Source organism: Phycodurus eques, chromosome 22, assembly GCF_024500275.1.
Source record: "Phycodurus eques isolate BA_2022a chromosome 22, UOR_Pequ_1.1, whole genome shotgun sequence".
NCBI lineage: Eukaryota > Metazoa > Chordata > Actinopteri > Syngnathiformes > Syngnathidae > Phycodurus > Phycodurus eques.
The window spans coordinates 2,620,387-2,629,391 of NC_084546.1; positions in this window are offsets into that span (position 1 = coordinate 2,620,387).

Sequence of the window (9,005 nt, forward strand, 5' to 3'; positions counted from 1 at the left end):
AAGAGGTTTTCGATGTAATTTATGACTCCAAGAAAATCTATATTAACGGGTCAACATTTTCACAAAACTATAAAACGGGACCGAAATGGAAAGTATATTATCAAATATGAGGAGTTCAAATGCAGAAGCAGACATCTGCATTTTTTGTGAATTCGTTTCTGGTTTTGTTTTTAATTCACTGCCATTGACGGTTTTAGAAGTCAACTCTCCATGTTAACTGGGAAGGCTGGCAGTGAATGAGTTCATAAGAAAAACAGCAGCGAGTGCCTCACCGCCAGCTACGAGGGAAAATCGTCTTAGATGTTGCGAAATATTTGCGCGCGACGACAACGGAACGCCAACGCGACAGCTTTGCGGCTGCCGTTTCCCCCCGGATGAGCGTTATCCGACGACGGCCTCCTCTCTCGGTCGGACAAGCGGGCGGCGGTCGTGCCCTTTGCTCGCCGTTCCCGGCGGGCGGCCGCGCAAATCAAAGCCCACCTGATGTTGTCAGCTGGGACCATCTGGGATCGCAATGTACTCCAAACGAGCGCCGGCGTCGTCAACAACAACAACAACAACAACATCAACAACAGCGGTGGGGGACTCGAGGAAAAGTCAATTGTGTAAAAGTTGGAAGAAATTTAAAAAGAAATAAAATAAATGAAAAAAGGGACAGAAAAGCAATAAAGGTTTGCACTTTTTGTGAAAATATGACGTTAGCAACATTTCGACTCCCGATATTCAACGCCAAACTTCAACCTTTAATTTGAATTTAATCTAATATTTGTTCTTATGTTATTGAAATAAGGATTGAATTGAATTAAAAATATTATCGTAATATTTTATCATCATAAAATGACTAAAACTGCATTTTATTTTACATTTTAAATTATTGTAGGCTACTTTTTTATTTAGTTAAATTATGTGTGGGTTGACTTAATGTTCAGTTTCAGTTTATTCATATATATTATTATTACTACCTTATATTCTTCTAAAAAGTTTTTAAATGTTTATTGCAATTTTATTTAGTTTTATGTTGTGCTATTGGAATATTACCTTAAATTAAAGATTTTAGCTTTGATTTACATATTTTAAAATTGTATACATAATAGAATGTATTAAATAAAAAATATTGTATTTACTCATTATGGGAGGTTTAGTTCAATTTAATTTAACTTTGTACTACTTAATTTGATGCTATTTAAGTAATAATGAACTGGAATTCAATTCAAAAAATAAATGGAAAATTGTGTATTTACTCAATTTGTCTTAATTTGGTTTCATTCAATTTCACTGAGTTCTGAACTATTTTATTGTCTGCCATTGTAATAACACATTGAATTCAACGAAATGACAATGTAGTTTTCGTTTGAATATGTGACATTTAATAATTGAATTACATGCCAGTTAATTTTGCCGTGTTGCTACATTTGTGGTGGGGTTTTTTTTTCCGCCTGCACGGTCGTCACTCCGCGCACACGTTAGCTCATCGAGGGGCATTTATCAATATCGGCTGATTTGACTTTCACCGCCAAGCATCAAAATGGCCACCGGGATCCCCCACTTTCACCTGACCGTGCGCCCACTCAACACGCCGCGTCGTTATTTGCTCGCCGACTCCAAACGATAAATGATCACGCGTCTGGTGACTCCGCGCGCCGTTGTCCCGAGCGTCGGTGAGACGCGACCTTCGGGCGAGGGCCTCGTCGCCGTGGCGGAGAGGAATGCCGGCAAAACAACGGCTGATTTGTCGGAAAGGGCCGACGCAAAGAGCGGATCGATGGCGACCGGAGCCGTGTGCTGCTGTGCCGAACAGCTCAAAGCTCGTATCGACACACTCCCATAACGGTGAGAACAGATGGTCGCCACTCGTTAATACTTCATCAAAGCAAACGACTGCGGTCACGTCGTCTTCCCAAACGACTTCATTTAGCAGATTAACGGGCGGAAATGAATCTGTACACAAAATGCCTTCGGGGCTGACCAGTTCCTTCTGCACTGAAGCATTACAGCGATGCATTTTTAACAAAACAAGTTCATTCAAATGTATCTAACCTCACTATTTTCACTCGTTTTGATCTGAAAAACATCAGCACTTTCATTCCTGAGGCAACGTAATGCCGTGCGGTTTTACATTTCTCAGACAGTAAGTCTTCAACAGCGTTAGTAGAGTTGTTCTCAAGCCGTTTTTGTACTATTATTATTATTACATTTGTTAAAAATGAGCATGAATTACTTCAGTAATAATCACAATTTCAATGAATAATTGGTTAAACAAGCATATTTACATTCATTTCGAAAAATAAGAAATTGCACAGATTATTTCATTCAATGAAACTTTGTTGCATCAATTTAGCCACGGATGTATATATATATATATATATATATATATATATATATATATGCCTTTGCGCTGATATAATGTATTCTATGCAACCATAACTTCATATAATTTGTGTTTTAGTCCCCGGATGAGAAAGTAGACCTTGTTCCTGTCTCTCTCTTGGATATTATACTTATCACTGCTGATCTGAGGGGCGCCGCCTGCACAAGGCAGATGATAACTGCCTGCTCGTGCGCACGCACATGACGTCACCTAAGGAGAAATAGACAGTCACTACCGTTGTTTTTAAACTTTCTCCTTGCATTCAAGCTTTTATTCAATTAAATCTGCCATTATTGTCAAGGTTAACATTTTTCACTTGACATCGGGTTTCGGTTTTTAAAAATAGGTTTAATATTTAGGGTTGAGGTTCGGCTAACCACAAGTAAGGCCTGCCGGCGTTCAAAATAATTGCGGATGTGAGCGAGAAGATCCTAACGGAGAGGAGATCGGCTAACCTCCCCCTCGTGTACACCCTTGCGCTTCTCGGCTCGTTTATCCAACAAATGATGGGCGTCACTCTGCGCCGTGCTTTTATCACTCCCTGTACGAACGAACACACACACACACACACACACACACACACAGCGTGCAGTGTCTCTTATTAGCGGGTATCGGGCTCACCCGCACGGGCTATTAAGCGACCGAGGCTGGCGGCGGCGCCGGCACGTGAGCCCCAAAAGAAAAGCGAGATGGCGTGCTTCCCTCCAGCACTTCAAACAGGAAGTTGAAGCGAGCGGGCCAATTTGTTCCTGTGCGACAACGACAACGACAACAACACGCGGCGCAGGGAACTCCGACATGTTCTTTTTCCCGGCCAAAGGGATTTGCTGCTTGTCATTGTTTTGAACAGCTGATTGGATTTATTGATTATGACTCGGGATTTATGACCTACATGGAGCAAAAGAGGGCCAGTGTGTCTTTTTTGTTGTTGTTTGTTTTTGGGAAACTTCAGCCCCTGAAGCCGGTTTCACTTGGCAACATGGAATTTGGGACAAATGTCTACTGTGAGTAGACCCACAAAAAAAGTCTCAGGAAGCCATGTCTGAAAAGATGCAGGACGGCTGCCATGTTGATTTGAAACAGCGGCAGATTCGTATTTGAAAAGAAGAATGAGCCTCCGATTGCAGGGTCCAATTATCACTGCTCGCAGATTCAATCATCATGATGATTCCGATTACGAAGGGACAATTTGCAAAAGGCCCAAAAGGTCCGAGGCAGTTTGCAGTGATGCATTCAGGGACATTACTCCATGAAGCATTGACTCAAAAGGCACCATTAAGTCATGACGACTGCACAGCTTGTTTGGTATGTTCTTAAAGCCACAGCGAGCGCCACGCGGGCGCCAACATTCCATCGTCGGCGTTCGGCAATAGTTGAATGTTCACATACCGTCGGATTCGGGCTGCCGTGACCTTACGCGTTTGACATTTGCGTCGGCGAACGACAGCCGCGCATGTAAATGCGGGGCGACGAATGATTTTTATGTCGTGACTTCTTTCCATGTGCTCATGAAAAAGGAAGAAGAAGAGGAAGAGGGAGGAGGAGGAAGAGGAGGCCCGCAGTGTGTGCAGATTGCAGGGCGGCAGATAAGAGGAGCGTTTTATCGCTTCTTTTCAAGAAGCGGCGACCTCCTCGAGCGAACAAGACGAAACCCTCGTCGAGACAAAGCCCCCCCCAAAAAAAAAAAAATATATATATATATATATATATACATATACGACAGGTTTAGTGTGGGAGAGCCTTGTCAAATTTTAATAACGCTCACACGGCTTCGCTCTGATGAGCATCTCGTTAACTGCGAGGCCCCGAAAAAAAGAAAAACTCTGCACAAAGGTGACACAAAAGTATTGAAACGCGCCTCTGTTTAGGACCAAACACGGCAAAAGTGGTCACGCTGGCACATTTTGCCGTACTTTTTTCACTCGAATAACAGCTAACGTAAGCAAGTGGCACATGCGTCCAAAAAAGTCCACAGATTTTGTCGTTAGCGTGCTAGCTTCCAAAATTCCGCTTCTCTTCTCTTTTTTTTTTTTTTTTTTTTTTCCCTCTTGGGGCGCTCCGGACGGGAATGAAAAGGGAGGAAGGAAAGGAGAGGAAAAGAGGGCAAATGATCGTGAATGCAGCAGCTGTGTCGTGGCCAGTTGGCAGTCATGCTCGGATTCTTTCAACTCGGTGTGGGACCGTGTGTCGGCGTGCGTGCGGATGGAATATTGGGAAATATACCTTTTTTTTGGTTCTCGTTTTTTTTTTTTTTTTTTTTTTTACAGTGGTGCCTTGCGATATTAGCCATCGTTTGGCCGATTTTTTTTGCTTTGACTTGCGAGCACAAATCTCTGGTAAAACCAAGAGAACTACACATTTTGCATTTAAAATAACCTCATAGCTTTGTCCTGATAATGTATGTTTAGCTTAATGCTAATAAAAGATGGAAATGGCATTGGAATAGCATTGGATATTTAAACACAGGGGAGCGACGTATGTAGCATTTCATTTTTATCCTTTGCGAAAAATGACTAATATTAACTTTTTTTTACTGAATGAGTTGTGTAACTCTTCTTCATGAGTCTCTATGTTTGTATAATACTGCCCTCAGGTGGTCAAGGCCTGTACACCAGAAGGAGCAGCACAATGTTCATTGAATAGAAAAAAAAATAATTCTTTACATTTGATTGAATTATGTAATTACTGAATGCTTTTTAGAAAGTCAAATATTTTAGAATATTATATATGACAAAACGTTACCATTTTGGGGGTGGGGAGGAGGGAGGGGTTGCGGAGGCTGGAACAAATGAATGGCATTTCCAGTCTTCACTTTTTTTTATGATTCCTGGTGCATAGGAAAAAAATAAAGGTCATATTTCACCATTGAATCACTATTTTATATCAATTACAAAGTCTTGGAAAGCCAATTTTTCACCACAGTGCCATCCTGTGGTTTGGAAGGTGACTGCAACATTTTCCTTCAGTAGAAAACAACATGAAAACTGAAAATGTGCGAGTCAACACGAAACAAGTGTTGGCGAAATGATGCTCGGGTCATGTGACCAATCCAAGCCGGCGTACAGGAGGTATTTGCCCGCCTGCTCTGGGCTCGCTCGTCTCACTGCGGGCGTCGATTAAAATTACATAGCCGCCGCGGCACATTCAACATTCAGCCCAGTATGAATTATCTATTAAACATGACTGAAGCACAATGTAGCCGGCGCGTCGCTGTGATGAGCGGGACGCTCGCTCTGTGCTTTTTCCTCTTCCTCAGTTTCCTCATTTGGGCGCACACAAAGCCGTGAGCCGCATCGGCGCGAGACGATATCGTTCCTTTTTGATTGTCACGGAGCGATTCATTCGCCGTCCGTTAGGTGAGACTGACATGCAGACATTAATAGTCGATGGCACATGAAAATCACAAAGACATTACAAATCAATATACATTCAGCAATCAGTCTAATGATCCATCATGTAAAAACCCCGGACAAAAACTGCTAGTGGACGGAAAGCTATCGCTCATGAAACTCATAAGCAGACATGACTAGTCGATGACGAGCTACGTATCACAAGAAACTAATATTACAAGTTAAAAGAAATCTATCTGGTAAAACTCACAAGCAGACATTGCTAGTCGATGGAAATCTATGACAAGAAAGTCAGAAGGACACATAACTAGTCGATTGAAATCCATATATCATGTGAAACTCATAAGACGACATTGTTAGTCAATAGGATTCTGTCAATCTTATATGTAAAACTCCCGAGCATATATTACTCGTCGTTATGCAAATCTATCTCTCGCGTGAAACTCTCGAGGAGAAATTACGAGACGATGCAGATCTAGTTGTGTTGTGAAGCTCACGCACAGACATTACTAGTCGACGGAAAGTGGCTGAAGGTTAAACGCACAAGCAGACATTACCAGTGGATCGCGTTGGACACTGGAGATATGTTTACAGGGTGCGCGTGCACCTAATGAAGTGGTCCCTTCCAATTGTCACGCCTCGTCATCAATCCAATATTTAAGGTGGGTGGAGGGGATCATATCTTCCAGGGCCGCAGCCGATCAATATTCGCTTTTAATGCACAATATGCGCCGATGGATATGCGTCGCATTACACGAGCGCATGAATGCGTGACGTCGTCACTGCTTGAAATGAGCGCTTTCGTTATTAAACTGCCATCAATAGAACAACGTGAAAGACTTCGTCATCCCTGGGGAAGCTTTTGCTTTGCCAATCAGTCGTGTGTGTGTAAACATCACACTTTTGTACCGTCCGCTAGGCACAGTAATACTATTGAATTTTTGCCACTTATTTGCAATTTGTTTTTTAAATAACCCTTTTTTTTTTTTCAAATTCCAATTTGATTTTTTTTTTTTATAAATCAAGTCCTCCGACAGCCTTTTGTGTATGTCTGGAAGCAATTCATCATAACAATGCCCAGACATCATGCAAGAGTGCCCACTAGTGGCTGGGAGTATTTTGAACTGATACTGATTGGCTGCGTCATCCAAGCTGTAAATGTTCTTTGTTTGAGAAAATAATGTCGAACTTGATAAAGGAGGGTTTCAATTTAAACTTTACATTTTTTTAATTGTTTTTATCTTTCATGTCTTGCAATTTTTTCCTGATTCGAAATCCCCAAATCGTACTTTTTTCCACCAGGCTTGAGACTTTTGGTCCCGATTGAAATAAATGGGATCCATATATTTTACCTGTATGTTACCGAGAGCGCTCTGATTGTTTCCATATCCCCCACGGAGTTGTAGGATAGTAAACTCAACTTACCGATTAGCTTGTACAGGTGGAATCCAGCGTCCTCCCAGGGCTCCACGGTGACCTCTTCACCTCGGAAGAGACCACGTTAGACAACCTCGCATTGACGTCCTCTCGTTTGTTTTATTGTTGCTCGCCGTCGCTCGAAACGAGCTCGCTGTCATAACTTCAAACTGTCAACAAAGGTCAAAGGTCAAGGTTTGAATGAATGCTATTTTCTTATTGACGCAATCAACATTTTATTTATTAGCCCGCCTGTCACTAAAAATGAGAAATCAATTCAGCTCTCTAAACGTGAAATGTATTTAGAATTTTTCATTTTTTTCTGACCATATTTGAATGCTTATTGTATATAATTTTCCATTGCTTTTAATAAACGCGTATTTAGCTAAGTATAAAAACACTGGTAACGTTTCTGCTTTGAATGTAATTAAAATATTCATACACTTATTTAACAATAGTTTAATGCTGAATATTCATGTGTATTATTTCTCAGTTTTGATTGAAGTATTAGAGGTAACATGACTACCCCCCGCCCCACAATTTTGAAGAAAAAGGTATTTTTCCGAGATAATCTTACCACTTTTGTAAAAAAAAAAAAAAAAAACACTTGCAAATATTTAAAAAAAATCCCTGAAATAATCTAAAAAATATACATCTTTTTATTTTAATATTGTATCTTTCATCCTAAAAATATGGAACATTTTTCCTCATATTACAACTTTAATCCTAAAATTATACAATTCAATTATCCTAATATTAAGACTTTACTTCTGTTTCGCCGTCGTGGCTGCAGTGTCAAAGTCGTCAGTGGTTTGGCAGTGTGTCGATTTAAGACAAAAACAATCTACTTGTGCATAAATTATTTATTTATTTATTTTAAAACATGAGAGGGAACCCACCAGTGCAGAAGGGGATGCGAGAGCTGCAACCCCCAAATCCCTGCAGATGAAGAAGGGAAAAAATAAATTAAAAAATAAAGTTTGCTTCCTCAGAGGTGCGAGAGGGAGAAACAGCAACAACACTGACATCTAGTGGCGAGCTTCAGTACCGACAGGAAATGTCCCAATCTGGCCGTTTCTGTTCAAAGATGCAAACGAGACAATTATCACACATGCATATAGTTATACTTCAGTCTGAAAAAATGTTTTAATAAAACCAATGGGGGTGGTTGGCATCCCTAATGAAGTGGCCATCCTACACTCCTAAAATAATACGGGTAGTGAGTTTATTTTAATGTCATTTGCGACGTGCTGCGGGATAAATGCCCTGCGGAATATTTTAAGAATATAATTAAATATGCATCAAAAGGTTGCTAGAAAAAGCCAAAATGTGGAAATATAGTGTGCTATTTTTTTAAATTAAAAATAAATATGTAACCAAAAAAAAGTTGACTGTTACAAGATTCTGTATCATAACTTCTCTTTGAAATTTTGGGTTGTTTCATGAACATTAGTCACAAAATGTGTTTACAATCTAAACCGTTATTATAATAAAGCATAAAACATTGTATTCCGACACATTGCCTGACCTGGGATACCATTTCCGGGGATTCATTTCCGCCGCCGTGAAGGCAAATAAAACAGCCGGTATAAAGTGTCACAAAACAAAATATATTTATGAAAATTAACCAATTATCCGTCTATATAGATGCACCCATTCTGCATTTTTTTTTTTTTTACAAACTGGGGAGGGGGAAAAATGCTGTTTGAACAACCTAGTGGGCTATTTCACTACCGTAGATTCGACCCTTTTAACTTTAGTTAAAAAAACTCATTTAAAACGCAGTTCACGTCGACGTATATATCATAGACATATCCCCTAAAATAAGGATATATATTAATTTTTTAACAAGTCACAATTTTAGCTGTTTG